This window comes from Macrotis lagotis, chromosome 2, assembly GCF_037893015.1.
Source record: "Macrotis lagotis isolate mMagLag1 chromosome 2, bilby.v1.9.chrom.fasta, whole genome shotgun sequence".
Lineage (NCBI taxonomy): Eukaryota > Metazoa > Chordata > Mammalia > Peramelemorphia > Peramelidae > Macrotis > Macrotis lagotis.
In genome coordinates, this window is record NC_133659.1 from 208,594,597 (window position 1) to 208,608,792 (window position 14,196).

Sequence of the window (14,196 nt, forward strand, 5' to 3'; positions counted from 1 at the left end):
AATAATTAAATTAAGTTAAAAATTATTTCCTTGGAATATATTTCTTTGTAAGATTTTTTAAAAATCACTTTTTCTTGGTGATGATGAAAATCAATTTTATTTAATAATTGTGAATATGATATATGTAAATATGATGCAAAGATGGTGCCGCCTTTGAACTCCGAGAGGTCTGTGCTACCACAGATAAAACTAATGGGAGATAAAACTACAACTCCCAGGAAACCATGCAATCACCTTCCCTCCTCCATGCAGTCTACTCTCTTCTCCGCCTCCTTCCCGAAGCTTGCCTGCCAAGGGGTATATAAGTTTAGTATGGCTTAGGATACTTCAGAGTGAACAGGCTGCAGGGGCGCGGAGCTTGTGACCAGACTCTGGTCTCCTGGCTTCTCAGGTTTTGGACTTACAACTCAGCACTGTGAATCTGTTCGCTGCTGTCTGGAGCTTCTTCTGGGACCAAGGGGAGGAAATTTCGCGACTGTAGTTAGCTTGCCCTCTCTCTTGGGCATTCTTGACCATGAAAAAACAATGGGATGGGAATGTTGAAGGGATTCGGTTCCCAGAGCTCCCGGCTGGGTTACTGGGATTTTCCGTGCTGGTGAAGCCTGAAGTTCAGGCTTGCTCGGGGTGGGAAATGACCCTGCCTTCCCCAGGCTGTTTCCAGGCTGGTGATCGGTGGCTCCCGGTGGACCTCGTTAGCGTCTCACCATCGGTGCCCAGAGTAGTGCCCCCTGAGTCCAGACCAATGCACGAAGAGATTCGCGTTGGGACCTTCTGCCTCTCAGGTTCCCTAATTAGGTCCGGAAAGAATAGATGTCTTGACTCCATCACTCCCTGGGGGTAGGGGCATGGAGAGGGTCCGGGACAGGGGTCCCCTCCCTCCCGGACTCCCACTTTCTTGGGTGTCGGGGTCACTCATCCAGTTTGCTACCGAGATGGAATCGGGGCTTTCCTCTCTCCCCATTGTACCCTACTCCGTACCCTAGAGCGGTACTCCTCTGTAGATTATTGGTACAATTTGACCAGACTAGGAATACCCGACATTCTGGCTCCCGTGGATTTACCTCTTTGCTGAACTTTGACTTCCTTTTGCCCGTCAGACCCCTAACCTGCAGGTAAGTTTCCTGTGGAACTGGAGAGGGTGATTTTGTTTTCTTAACTTTGGGGACTGTTGAGTAACTTTGAGCGGGGGTTTTGGAGTCTGGTTAGAAAGCTCTCCGTCTGGCTCTAGTATTTTCCTTGAGGTCATCCGCACCACCCTTGCCTTTGTACAGAACAAATCTCTCCTGGACCCCCCCCCCCCGCCCCCATTTCGGCTACGGATTTGGTCAGAAATGCAGTCCAGGTGACAGATAAAGAAGTTTGGGAAACAGGTTCTGCTGGGACTGAATGCAAGATTTGGACCCTTACCCTACCTCTTCCACCTCCTTTAACAGGTACTAGTGCCTTTTCTGCCTACTCTCCACTGCCTTTTGCACAAGGCGATGACCTTTAGGCAGTGACTGAGCATGGAACAGCCAGCAGTCCTTAGTTTAGTGCTTCCTAAGAAAGAAGGAGCCTTCCACTTTGCAGGCTTTCACTTTGCACCGGGTCTCTCCTTTTTTGCTATTTTCCTAATTGCCACCTTCTCAGGTCCGTTACTTCGCCAGAGGTGCTGTATTCGTGGGCAAACAGCGCCAACCCACTGTTGAGACTCCCAACTCTTGGCGCCCTGGATGGACGTTCTATGTGCTCTCCCACACCTGGCTCCCAAGTTCTACTCGAGTTTTGTTCTGGGTTTTGGGATGCTGCTGCTATTGTCGGGAGCAAGGGGAAGTGGGGAGTAAGGGGGAGAGCTTAGAGAGCGTCAAGATCCTGAGAAAGAAAGGGAATTGATTTGATGTTTTGGGTATATCTGGAGCTTAAAGTTGTACCCTCTTACCTTTTATATAATTTTTTCAATTACTAAGCATTTTTTCTACTTCTCCCCTCCCCCTCTCACCAATCCCTTTTCAAAATATTTACGTGAAAAGGAAGGCAGGTGTTTTTTCAGATTCTAAGGAGTTCTCTGTTTTCCTACCCTGAAAGCTCGGCAACTCAATAGGGAAAATAAATGTGTTTATTAAATGGGCTGGAATGGTGAGGGAACTGTCAGGGCATTCCAGAATTTCCAGTATAGGACTTCTTTATTCTGTACCCTTCCCTCCCCGTCCCCCACCCCACGTTTGGGGACAAAGGAAAAACTGTAAGAGAAATGGCCTTACAGGTAGGTTTGGTGAAAATCTAGTTCCTTAAAAGTCTGATCCAGACTGTTTAAAGGTGAAAAGTTTCGAGGGACATATCCCATATGTATCTATTACTTCTTTTTCCCAATATTTGTCCTTAAAAAAGAAAATGGACATGCTATTTTTTTTTATCTCTTCCCCTGGGGTACAGATAGGCCAGTCTTCCTAAATTTTCCCAAAATACCATTTTAAAATCAAGATCTGTAGGCACAGCCTTCTCTGGGGAAGAATTTTTTTACATATATATAAATATTCCACTCCTGGGGCTAATGTTACATTGTCTAGTTAAGTTTGCAGAGGTTACAAATAATTTTTGTAGAGAATATCTTATCCCAAAGAAATCAGCATAATGATGGGAATTTTAGGGTTTCTAGATTTTGTACATGTGATATTTTTGTATCTACTCTTGGGGTTCTAGATTTTATAAATGTGTTATTTTTGTATCCACTCTTGGGTATCCTTAAAATGATATCAAATAGTTGGCTACCTACTTACTAGACTAATACCTGAATGCAACATTGTGTTCTAATCTTGCCTGGTTTTACTTTTTTTCCTCTTCTACTCAAAGAGTAGGGCGTCCATGATAAGCATGGTAATCATAATAGTATCAGCTTAATAATAATAACAAATAACATTTATATAGAATTTTAAGGTTAGCGAAGTGCTTTAAGAATATTATTTCATTTGATTCTCACAACAACCCTGGTAGAAAGGTGTTACTACATGTGAGGACACTGAAACAGACACAAGTTAAGTGACTTGCCCAGGGTCACCCAGTAGTAGAAAGTCTTGAGAATCCTAAGGAACTTCTTTTCAAGGTCTGAGCAAGTCACTTCCCCCCTTCTGGGATTATTTCTCCATCTACAGAATAGACTAGTTGATCTACCCAGCGATGATGTTTGGTCATCCAGTAAATCATTTTGGCATACTGGTTTACTCATTTGAATTTGGGCTTCTGGGGTGATTTTAAAATTGATCAGATAGTAGAATTTGATTGACCTGGCCATTCTGCCCTGTGGGTCTTGATAAGAGAAATCAGGAGTGTAGTCTGAATTAGCTTTCCTGTATTCTAAACTGCTTGCTGCTTTTCCCCCACCCCATTTAAACAAAACCTAACAGGGCCTTCTGGGGCCTTGAAAAAGAGTTTTTTATTTAGACCTGACACAAGGTGAAATAGCCACATCTATATTCTCCTTTGGAAATTTTGAATTTCAATTAAAATCAAGTTTCACCCAGCCAATCTGTTCTGATAAATCCACTATGGAACTGATAGATTTCATCTGTAGTATGTGCAAGTATGATGACTGAGCAACCAAACCTGCTTTCTTCATGCACTTGTATGACTCGAACTGAACAGGTGACTCATGCCAGAATGAATAGCAGGTGGACCAGGAGTGCTAACTCTGCAAAACCCCCAAATACCTCATTTCCTTGTCATGTGATATTTTGGTTCTTTGTAGATTTAAAGGAACATGTCTTTTCCTTGATGTGGGTTTGGGGACTTCCCTCCCTCCGCCACTGCCACATTTTTCCTTCTAGGAATTTATTCTTGGTGGAGTATCAAGGGTGGAGGGTTTCCTAGGGTGATCTGGGGTGAAGAGAGCAAGTTGTGATGGGATTCAGGGAGTTCTGAGTGCCTAAGAACAGAGTTTGAGAGTGTATTTGCATAAGACTGCTCTTGTGTGAATTTGGAGGAAAACCATGAATGAGGCCCTTCTCTTGCCCCCTACAACAAAAAGACCACATTGGTCTAGACCTCCAACCAATAACACACAAGAAAATTAGAGCTGTCTGCTCTTTGAGTACAACTCTGTCTCTCAGGAGTCCAGTGTGGTTGCTTGCGTGCTGTTTGTTTGGGATAAGGAAGTTTTGAGGTTACTTAAATTTCAACAAAAGATGCTTTTGTTGCCCAGACATTGTTGCTCTTTAGCCACTAGGCTATAGTCTCCCAGACATAATTCCCCCCCCCCCCAACATCCTGTTAACTTGTGACAATCCAGATTCTCCACCCTTCCACCTCCCCCACTCCAACTTTCCACAGCAGTAATACTTGCAAAATGAAAGATTCATTCTCTGTCTTACTTGCTCCCCCCCCTCTGGCTTAGATGTTTTCTATAACCAGCCAAGCACAAATGAAAGCATAACAGGAAGTGGAGGGGAGAGGGGAGTAAAAGAGGAGGGGAAATTAAAGATGTTGTGACTAACAACTTTGGATCTTTAAGACAGCATGGTCTTTCAGTCAGTATTTTGTCTTTTCTCTTTCCACCTGCATTTACTTTATGTTTACAGTTTACAGTGTACTCTATTTTTGGAGAGTGGTGGTGCCCGAGTCAAATTTAAAAATCCTGCTTAAGGTCCCTACTTTGACCTCCTGGCTAGGAGTGACTTTCCAGCACTAGTTCCACTAGCCTTCTAACTCTACCTCCCATACAGTTACTGATTACTGCCAAGTATTCCAAGATGCTTAACCACATTCCTGCCCTCCTTAAAAATACTGCAGTTCACCTCTTACAGGAAGCCTCCCTAGGCTAACCCAATCCGACCTGTGGCACTTAAGCATTAGTCACAAAACCTTTTTAATGTTTAATGACTGATACTTTAGTTTAAGTTTGGAAGGGATCAAGGAATTATCTAATCCCATTTCCATCTTTATTTTATAGACGGGGAAACAGAGATGTCCCACAGATAGGAAATGATTTGCTCAAGTCCATTGAGCTAAATTACTGGTGAACAGTTTGCTCCACCTTTTAGACTGTTAAATCACTTGAAGAAAGTGATCCCTTGTCTTAATTTGTTTGTGTGTGTGTGTGTGTGTGTGTGTGTGTGTGTATTCAACTTATCATTTATTGAAGACCTATTATGTCCAAAGCACTGACCAGAGAATTTCCATATGCTCTCAGTTGCTAATTCCTCCCTCCCCCCAAAATATTGTATTTATTTTATTTATATATGTTTAACTGAATCTATCCTTGATAGAATATGAGTTCCTCTTGGGGGCAAGATCTGTTTAATTTTTGCTTCTGTAACCCCAGTGCCTAATATAATAACTACTTGTAGACCAATTTTTGATGTTTAGTTGTATCCAACTCTTCATGACCCCATGTACCATACTTGACCTTGAGGTTTTCTTGGCAAAGATACTAGAGTGGTTTGCCATTTCCTTCTTCAGTGACTTAAGGCAAACAGAGATTAAGTGACTTGCCCAGGGTCACACAGCTAATAAGAGTTTGAGGTCGGATTTGAATCCTTTTGGCTATTTGTCTCCCAGTGGAGATGAAACCTGGTCCACCATGCTGTAGGTACAGTGAGTATTAACTCTGAGGGTGCTGATTGTTTTGATTCTTCTTTGACATTAAATTGAATGCTTCCTTTCCAAAGAGCATGCTTGAAGTAAGAGGAAAGAAGTGACTGGAATTGACCTTCAGTGGGGGCAGTTAGATTTTTCTTTACTGAATGCCCTAAACCACTGACCTAATGTTCAAAATAAGAATAGTTCTACCTTATTTCTTATAATATATTGTTCCTGAAAAGTTGTAGGTAAAATCAATTTTGACAAATCAAATTTTAGGGATGCTGTGTTTAGAGGCAGGCTGAATAGAGTCCTCTTTTTTTAAATGGAAGAATCCTTTTGGAATGTGAATGAACATCCTCTTATTTATTTGTAAGTTCAAATTTCATCAATGTAGGGTTTTATTAAAGTAGAGGCACACTTGTATTTGCTGCTACCACAAAAGTAGTTGAATATTAGTGAAGATGAGAGGATTGCCTTGTTGGATGATTCAGGAATAAATCAGACTGTGAACCTTCTTTTCAGTTTATGAAAGACCCAGTGACCCATGGTGACTTTTAAGAGGCTTTTCATTAGGTCTAATTCTCATTCTTTCCAGACCCTTCCCAGAACCCCTCTTCCCCCTCCCCCTCCAATGTGAGAGTGGGAAGCTGATTTCATGCTTCATTCCACCAATATAGGCAGGATGGCCTTTCTTCCTCTAGGAAGTACATCTGGTAGAGACCTGTGGTAGATGGCATCTAGCAAGTTTCCCTTGCCAAGTTATACTGTGGGAGATGCCAGTGCATTGTTTCAGATGGCCAGTTGCAGATCATCCTTGACTAATCCACTGGACTGATCTCAGTATGTCTACAGTCATCTGAAGCCCATCTTTTCTTTATTCCTTTGACATTTCAACTTGAAGTGAGTGAACCAAGGAAATTGAACAAATTAAATTTTGGGGTCAGGTCTTCTGCTAAGCCTGAGATATTGAAAGCATGTGGGGGTCTCAAGCTTTGCCTTTCAAACATATATGTGTGTGTGTGTGTGTATAGAAGGACTTCTGGTGCCTTTTGAGGTGGCTATGGTAAGTGATGGTTTTTGTTCTTTGTTTCTATGACTGCAACAAATTGTAAAAAGTGACTAAATCTAGGACTAGTCCATTTTGGAAGAGTTGTAGAAAGACAGACATGCTCTTGTTAGAGCTGTGATTTTGGTCCTCCCATTCTGGAAATTAATTTTTGAATTATACCAAAAAAGCAACCAAAATGCCCATCCATTGCTCATAAATGACCAGGAATTTATTACATAAGTTACTATGTGCCAAGAACTTTTCAAAGGGCTAGATGTAACAAAGAAAAAGAAAAAGAAAGTAAAAGAAGTTCCTGATCTCAAGGATACAATGTGTAAATCAATTGGTTTATAGATCCATACATACTGGTTATAAGGTATATATGTGAAGGCACATATACTTAAGAGGTGAAAGCACTAGCAGCTAAGAAAATTGGAAAAAATCTCCTTCCAGAGGTGGTAATCTTGAAGGAAGCTATACATTCCAGGCATTGGAGGTAGTAAGAAGGCATTATGACAGGAAATGCACCATTCTTTGTAAGGACGTCAGTATGACTGGACTATAGAGTAATTAGAAAGGAGTAATATTTAAGACCATTTAAAATATAGGAAGAGCATTGGCCCTGGAGTCAGTAGTACCTGAGTTCAGATCTGACCTCAGACACTTAATAATTACCTAGCTGTGTGGCCTAGAGCAAGCCACTTAACCCCATTGCCTTGCAAAAAAAGAAAAAACCTAAAAAAAATTTCTAAAATATAGGAAGTGCCAGGTTGTAGAGGGGTTTAAATGTCAGCGGAGTTTATATTTGATTCTTGAGGAAATAAGTGGCCACCAGAGTTTAATGTGCATGAGGCTGACATGGTTAGATCTGTGCTTTAGGAAAATCACCTTGGTAGCTGTGAGGAAGTTATTTGAATTAGGGCCTGTGATGAGGTCTGAGAGAAGAATTATCCTTATTGGGTCTGACTTTTCATCATGGGTAGCTGAACTCTCAGAGATAAAAAGATGTGGAGGGACATTTTCCTTTTTTTAATCTCTGAGAAACCACAGGGATTTGACTAAAAAAGTAGACTTGGAGCACTGTTGTGGATAGAACTTGGATTTCTTAACTGCTATTTCAACTTTGGGTAAAAGCATTAATTTAAAATGAAATATAATTTTATTATCAATATGTGCTTTACAAAGTGTATAGACAATAACATTTAACTCCCTCCCCCCATTTAGATGATCACATAGTTTAGTTTCCACACAGGAAGGTGAATTTGACTTGTCCAAAGGCACATATCTGTAAAATGTAGGACCAGTTCTCCTAATTCCTGTACTAGTGTTCTTTGTAGGAATCTCTTAAATATTTTGGGATAAATTTTGACATATTTAGAGTTCTCTAGAGTTGGCTTTTTAAAGGATCATAGTGTCATTACTGAAAAGGACCTCAGTGACTATCTTCAAGTTATGACTTGCCTAAGGTCACACAGGGTTAGCTAGGTGGTACAGGGGATAGAGTGACCATTCTAGAATCAGGAAGACTTAGAACTGTGTGACCCAGGAAAGTCACTTAATTCTATTTGCCTCAATTTCCACATCTGTAAAATGAGCTGGAGAAGGAAATGACAAATCACCCCATTAATCTTTGCTAAGAAAAATCCAAATGGGGTCATGAAGAATTGGACATGACTCATCTGTGAAACAATAACAACCAAAAAACTAAAGTCACAGATGTAAATGTGTCAGATAGGAGCTCTGTGATCCCTGTTCTCAACCTACCAATTTATTTTTGGTGCAAAGTAATGTTTTTATGTATAAGACATGCTTCAACTGGGGCAGGAGGGGGGGGGGAATACATCTGCTTTCTTTTCCCCCTTAACAAGCCATCCTGTTCAAAATGATTATTAATAAATGATCTTTACACTTGGTGAAGGTGAAAAGTCAGACAGAAGGATTTTCTGGTGCCTTAAAAAGATAGACTCCTTTGGAAGGGAGTTGAATTCATCAGGACTATGTTTTAAACATAAATGGTCCAACAGGAACCTATGGCTGTAAATACCATTATCAATGTAAACCTGATTGAAAACTTCTTGTTTTATGATCTGACATTCTCTTAAGCATTATTCCTTTTGGATGAAAAGTTCTTAAAGTGGGATTAGGCTTTTGTAGTAATTCCCATTATTAGCCCCAGGGGACAGATTGAGTTTATCCCAGGCAGCCTTTGTAGCTTCATGAAGTTTTTTAATTTCCTCTGCCTTCCCCTATTTCTCTTCTTCTCTATCAAGGGGGCCCCATAGTTTGAGCAAAGTCTTTCTGTGCATTTTGAACTTCATCTTTCCTGACTTTGGAAATGGCTGGCTCATCAGAGATTCTGGACAGATAAACAGCTACATGTTCTCTCATTTTTTCTTTTTTACATTTTTTTTCTCTTTTTAGAGTTAACATTACCAGTTAGCTAAATTCTCTGAGCCTTGAGACATGACAATGGCAGTGGGGTTCTAGTGGCACATTAGATTTCTTTTCCCTTCCCCTTATTCTCCTTATTTTCTATCTCACATTCATCTTATGCTAACAGCCTGAGTTGAGGGGTTGTTTTTTCTAAATATATGATAATTTTCAAGTTATCATGGGGAAAATCCAGTATTTGGATTTTTAATTGTTTCCAAACAAAAGTGAAATTGAGGTTAACCAGAGGACTTAAGTTCTTTTTTTTTCTCTCTCCAAATTTTGACAATTGACATGTGGCCCATTTCTGGAATTTACTTTTTCCCCTTTTTCTTTGCAATTGCATTTCCAGTGTTCTGTGTTCTTTTGGCCTTTTGGGTTTGGGGGTATGTTTCTTTTCTTGGGATTGGATTTAATTCATTGGTCATTTTCAGAGCTGGCCTCCTTATATTTGCTCAAACATCTACTTAGCATACATCATTCATATGTGGTTTTCCCCAGGACTATTTTGGTGAGGGGTAAAACTATCATTTTGGTGGCTTGACTGCACTCTGGGACTTTGAGGTTTATGAATTTGGCAATAGTGAATGTGGCTTCTGGCACCTGTAGAATACCACCTCTCAGTCTGTATACTGGGACCTAGCTCTTGCAAGTTTTTGCAAGAAATTAAAGACAAGTCTGTTTAGTAACTAGTGTGATAGTATGTTGTAGAGATTTTATATATTTTATATATATATGTAGATTTATTTATTATATTATATTATTTTTATATATGTAGAGATTTTATATATATATATATATACACATAGAGTGACAGTAAAGAGATTATATATGTGTATATAATATAGGGATTATTAACTTTTGTGTTAGGGACCCTTGGCTGGCTGGTAAAAACTAATACTCCTGCAATTTGTAGCTTACAGAATTATAGGAAATGCTAAATTTCAGTTAGTGACTAGTGAAAATATTTTCCCATCCTAAGTTATGGACCTTGGACCAAGGTCAGTGGGTCCCAAGTAAAGATATCTTGGTTTAGATGTATAATTGAACCTGGGATGTATCATATGGTAAGGATAAGGGAATCTGGGAACCTATCCCTTGGATTTTTAAATCAAGCCTTCCAGTGAGTCTTTTGCAATGGGTTTAATTCATTTATACTGAGGATTATTCTTTTTTGACATAATCAGACAATCTCTGTTAATGACATACTATGTGCCAGACACTGTGATGAATAAGACCATAAATCAAGAGCTAGAAGTGACTTCAGAAGCATCTAATTTTAAGTCCTTCATTTTGCAGATGATGAAACTGAGATGAAGTTAAGTGATTTACCTGAGGTCACATAGGCAGCTCTGACATTCAGAGGAATCAAGTCCACCAATTCCAAATCTAGAATCATTCCCACTACCCCATGAGAGTTAGCTTAGTTTTTGGAATGTCATTTTCCCATCTGAGATGCCCTAAGCTAAGGTCAATAAAGTCATCCATGGAATAGAGTTCATTGGGGAATGTAATTCAATTAAATCAAGGATTCTTAACCCCACTGGACAATCTGGTGAAGATTTGTACCTCTTTTAAAATAATATTTAAAATATACAAAGTACAAAAGAGACCAAATATATTGAAATAGTCAAATATATTGAAATAGACATATTCAAATATATTGAAAAATATAGGAAAAAATCCCATACATTCACAAATTCAGGAACCCTAGATGAGAAATGCATGAATTAAATAATCCATTGTTAAATACCTATTTTGTGCAAGGATGGGGCAAGCAGGTGGTGCAGTGGAAGAGGGTTGGACCTGAAGTCAGGAAGATTCATCTTTCTGAGTTAAAACTGGGCTTCAGGCACTTACCAGCTATATGATCCTAGGCAAGGCACTTTTCTCTGTTTGCCTCAGTTCCTCATCTGAAATGGAAAAATCATCCCAGCATCTTTGCCAAGAAAATTCCAGATAGGGTCATGAAGAGTTGAACATGAATGAAATGACTGATCAGGTCATTTCTACTATCAGGATAGTAGTTTTTTTTAAAGAAAGATTTTATTTATTTTGGGTTTTAAATTTTTTTCCCCTAATCTTGCTTCCCTTGCCCCACCCCCACAGAAGTCAGTCTATTAGTCTTTACATTGTTTCCATGATATACATTGATCTAAGTTGAATGTGATGGAGAGAGAAATCATATCCTTAAGGAAGAAAAATAAAGTATAAGAGATAGCAAAATTGCATAATAAGATAACAGTTTTTTTCCTAAGTTAAAGGTAATAGTCTTTGGTCTTTGTTTAGTTTAAACTCCACAATTTTCTCTGGATACAGATGGTATTCTCTATTGCAGGTAGCTCAAAATTGTCCCTGATTGTTGCACTGATGGAATGAACAAGTTCATCAAGGTTGGTCATCACCCCTATGTTGCTGCTAGAGTGCACAGTGTTTTTCTGGTTCTGCTCATATCACTCAGCATCAGCTCATGCAAATGCTTCCAGGCTTCTCTGAATTCCCATCCCTCCTGGTTTCTAATAGAACAATAGTGTTCCATCACATATGTGTGTGTGTGTGTGTGTGTGTGTGTGTGTGTGTGTGTGTTGCACATTTTTGTTGCCCTTTGGGTGCAATTCCAAATTGCTCTCCAGAAAGGTTAAGTGAGTTCACAGCTCCACTAACAATGCATTAGTGACCCAGATTTCCCACATCCCTTCCAACATTTATCATTGTCCTTTCCTGGTCATATTGGCCAGTCTGAGAGGTGTGAGGTGGCACCTCAGAGATGCTTTAATTTGCATTTCTCTAATAAGTAATGATTTAGAGCAATTTTTCATATGACTATGGATTGCTTTGATTTCCTCATCTGTAAATTGCCTTTGCATATCCTTTGACTATTTGTTAATTGAGGAATGGCTTGTTTTTGTTGAAAATTTGACTCAGTTGTCTGTATATTTTAGAAACAAGTCTTTTGTCAGAAATACTAGTTGTAAAAATTGTTTCCCAATTTACTACATTTCTTTTGATCTTGGTTACAAGGATGGTAGTTATCCTGAGGATACCTACTGATATGATGCTGAGTATAAAGAGGAAGAAAAAAAAAGAAAAGGCATCTTCCCTCAAAAAGCTTACATTCTACAGGGGAAATGAACACATTTAGGTTAGGTACAAGATAATATTAAGTAATGGAGGGAAAGGTTGGCAAAGACTTCGTGGAGGATGTGGTACCTGACTGAGTCTTGGAGGGAGAAAAGAACTGCAAGAGAAAGAGAACAGACAGTATTAGAACAGACAGCAGTCCAATTTGGCAGGAACTTCAAGTGGAAGAAACGAGAAAATGTTGGAAAGTTATCTTGGAATAATATTATTGAGTTTATATTTTTTCATCAAAGCAATAGGGAATTGTTGAAAACTTCTAATCAGTGGAGTGATATACTTAGATCTATACCTTGAGGAGATTTTTTTTCATGGATTTTGTGGATGATAGATTAGGGAGAAAAGGCAAGACAAGGAAGGAGACCTAATCCTAAAGTTATGTCATTAGTTTAAACTTTAGGGCCTTGGAATTGGGTAGAAAAGCAGGAACAGATGTGAGAACTCTTTTGGAAGTAGATAATGCTTGGCAGTTAATTGAATATGGGAGGTGAGGAAGAGTAGTGTCAAAGATAACTCTTGGGTTCCAAATCTGGGAATCTGAGAGGATGATAATGGCTTTTGTAGAAATTGTCAGGTTTGGAGGATGGGAAGTCTTAGAGGGAAAAATGATGAGTTTCATTTTGGGTACTTGACACATGAAGGTAAGGGTTAAGTCAATTCACAGTCAAACTAACTGTACAGGAATATTTGTGCCTCCACAAATCCTTCAAATGTCATTTTTCAGTCTGATGTATAGAAGTCCTGAGTTGGTTAATTGCCATTTTTTTTTTAGATTTTTGGCAAGGCAAATGGGGTTAAGTGGCTTGCCCAAGGCCACACAGCTAGGTAATTATTAAGTGTCTGAGATGGGATTTGAACCCAGGTACTCCTGACTCCAGGGCTGTTGCTTTATCCACTGAGCCACCTAGCCGCCCCACCATATTTTTATTATTAGTGATTTGGAACATTTTTTTTCACAGACATGGATAGATCACATTTCTTGATTAAATACATTTTTTTTTGGAGGAGAACAATCTCAACTACTCTGAGCAGCACCCAGTAAATTTTATTATGAACTCTGATATACAAGGATATTTTCAATCTCTAACATTGATCAGATAGGAAATAGGGCCTTTCTGTATCCTTAAGAGAGGGATTTAGGAGTTGAGGAGTGTGTCCCATTCAAATGGACTTGATGACTGGATAATGGACTTTACATTTGCTTCTTTCATAGAATAAGAAACCACTTGTTCATTTTAGAAAGGCAAGATTAAGATTGTTTAAAGTTTAATTAAAACACAGATGGCCAAGCAAGAAGTATTGCTTTTTTAAGAAGTGATTTCCAAGCCTTAGTTAGAGTCTTTCTCTCTTTCTCTCTGGCTCTCTGTCCTCTTACTTTCACACTCACAAACCCTTACTTGTGTACACACAGATCATATATACACAGAGATCATTGAAGAGGAAAAATATATCTAAGATAGCTCCTAATTTGTTGGGTCTAGGCTTTTCCATAGTATCTGAATTGAAGCATCCTGTCATAAAATTTAGCTACTGAAGGGAAACATAAACTTAAGGGTTACCTCACGGTCACATAGATTAGGCTGGTTTTAACAGCTGGACAACTTTTTCCTGGGCAAAGAAGTATATAATTTTTGGAACAGATGAAAGAGAGTGGGTACTTCAAATCACTGAAAAGGAATAATTTAAAAATAGAAGTAACTAGATTGGTTTTTCTCCTCCCCCTCAGTCTTGGCTTGAATTTTTATAGTTCCAAATGGTCTGACACCATTAGACTGCATCTAGCATCCTATGTTTGGCTTTAAGGATGAAAAAATGGAAATTTCATTTCCATTTTTCTGGTAGTATGGTCTAATTTCTGAATATTACTTTCCCTAAACAAGACATATAGAAAGAGGCTGGGAGTTATGGAGAAATCTTAGAAGGTAAAGATCAAGGGACAGATAGGTGGCACAGTGGATAGAGCACAGGTTCTAGAGTCAGGAGGACTTAAATTCAAATCCTGGCCTCAGACACTTAAAAGTTATGTG

General features: G+C 39.2%; 1 long non-coding RNA gene across 1 annotated transcript in view; it reads left to right on the forward strand.

The window, feature by feature from the left end:
* The first annotated feature begins 311 nt into the window (after positions 1 to 311).
* Positions 312 to 14,196, forward strand: part of LOC141514145 (uncharacterized) — a 345,149-nt gene continuing 331,264 nt past the window's right edge. Inside the window, exon 1 of the long non-coding RNA XR_012475953.1 lies at positions 312 to 1,112. This is a non-coding gene — a long non-coding RNA (uncharacterized LOC141514145). The remainder of the gene's footprint in view (positions 1,113 to 14,196) is intronic.